Source organism: Triticum aestivum, chromosome 5B (genome assembly GCF_018294505.1).
Source record: "Triticum aestivum cultivar Chinese Spring chromosome 5B, IWGSC CS RefSeq v2.1, whole genome shotgun sequence".
Classification (NCBI taxonomy): domain Eukaryota; kingdom Viridiplantae; phylum Streptophyta; class Magnoliopsida; order Poales; family Poaceae; genus Triticum; species Triticum aestivum.
In genome coordinates, this window is record NC_057807.1 from 614,619,421 (window position 1) to 614,621,555 (window position 2,135).

The following is a 2,135-nucleotide window of genomic DNA, read 5'->3' on the forward strand; positions in this document are numbered from 1 at the left end:
AAGGTTTCTGAGGATGGCTTCATGCTCAATTGTATCGAATGCCTTTGTGAAATCAAGCTTGAGGAGGATGATGGGCCGTTTTGAAGCTTTGCATTGATGAATATATTCAAAACACTAGGCTAGACAATCCTGGATAGAGCGGCAACGCAGGAACCCATACTGGTTGCGATGAATACATCTCAAGATCACTCTTTGAAGCCGATTGGCTAGCAGCTTAGTCAAAAACTTCAAACACGTGTTTGTCAGAGATATGGGCCTGAAATCACCAACCACCTTAGGGCTTAGCTTCTTGGGGACAAGGGTGATTAAGGAAGTATTAAGACATTCCAAATTACACCTCCCGTCATAGAATTCATTGACAAGTTGCATGAAGTCCGCCTTGAGAATAGTCCAGCACCTCTTTAAAAAAAGACCTGTAAAGCCATCAGGGCCTGGAGCACGGTCACACGGCATATTCTTAATTACAGCATCATTGGGTCCCAGTTGTTACTGTTATATTCTTCAGATATCAATTTTCCAGTAAATAAATAACAATATTTAAATCCGAACAAAGAGAAAACAAAATGCTTCAAATAGAGCACAACTAATCAGGAAAAATATGGTACACATCACGAATACAATTAGAAAGAGCCAAACTTGGCACATTATTACAATCAAACTTGTTCATCGTGGTAACACAGCAAGGATGGTTCATCCTGGTAACACATTATTACAGAAAAATATGGTTCACATCAGGTAACACAACTATCATAGTATAACTAGCTCCAATGCTTCTCCCAACTTGTTCATCCTGGACCTCATGACAAAACATGAAGGAAGGCCAGCATCTGCAAGTTATAAAGAAAAATGGTTAGAACAAGCAAAATGTGACATTTTTACCATTTAAGCATAGAAGAACAGGATCAACAACATTTCGATCTTTGAAAAAGAACCAGGATTTCAATATTTGAACAGCAAACAATTGATACAGTAGATCATTTGCGGTTTAAAACAACCCCTAAGGAGAGACATGTTGAGACATTCATTTGGCAACATCTGTAGAAATTGAACCTCATAAACATGCAATGTGGAATTTGTATCTCAAAGAAGTATACATACTTATCAGCTTTAATTAGCACATAAACATGCAATGTGGAATTCGTATCTCAAAGAAGTATACATACTTATCAGGTTTAATTAGCATAGAGAAGCCAAATGCTAGTAGCTCATGATTAGTACACAAGACAGGATTCAACAAAGTAAACAAGAAGGTGGCTACAGTACAAAACTAAGCTCATCACATAGAATAAAATGGTATTAAAAGTAAGCTCATCATAAGCATATGAGTTTTTTTTGGCACCACCAGATCAAACATAGCAACACCAGAATAATCATATGAATCATCATTTGCTCAGCCCATCTTCCAAGTGCAACTACTTCATCATTCTAGGTAAATTAAGATGTTAAATGACTAAAACTAGAAGTATGCTACAATCATATGGTACTGGTTAAAAAATGTGACTAGAGGACTACACTTGATCACATCACTTGCAATGCCTACTGGAAGGAGCAAGTGTATAGAAGAAAACAAACATTAGACAGGCTGGCCATCAGTCTTTAAAACCTTGATTTTGTATTCCTCAAAGAGAATCTCAGGAATATGTTGTTGTAGCATCATCTGACCAGCCAATCCATCATTAAAACACGTGCACACACAAAGCAGAGAACGATTTGAAATCAAGTGCAAGAATTGCAGTAGCACATACAACTAGCATGTTACGGTTTGTGGGTGATGGGGAAAATGCATGTGAAGTGCATAAATCACATAGGGGTGTGTACAATACACACCATCTTTGACAGTAAGTAAAACAGACAGGAATAGAGCATGTCAACTACTGTAAAGCACAATCACTAGCATGGTGGTGAAAGAAGTTTCCAGACGCCAACCATTCTTCTTGCAGGTGTTGGACGCCCCCGCCTTATAGCGTGAGTGGAGGTAGCACGCAATCTGCACCAACAAAGTACCAAAAACAACATCAATCCCCTGTGTCACAGTCTCACAGATAGGCAAACCATCTTAATCCTAAAAACAAAAAAGGCATCAGCAGCACCGAGGAGGAGGACGCACCGAGAATAGACACTGCAAGAATAGCATA

General features: G+C 38.7%; 1 non-coding gene across 1 annotated transcript; it reads right to left on the reverse strand.

Annotated features, from left to right (window-relative positions):
- Window positions 1–1,583: 1,583 nt before the first annotated feature.
- Window positions 1,584–1,663, reverse strand: LOC123118041 (small nucleolar RNA SNORD36). Its single transcript, XR_006457667.1, has one exon. It is a non-coding gene; the product is annotated as a small nucleolar RNA SNORD36 (small nucleolar RNA).
- Between the last annotated feature and the right edge of the window lie 472 nt (window positions 1,664–2,135).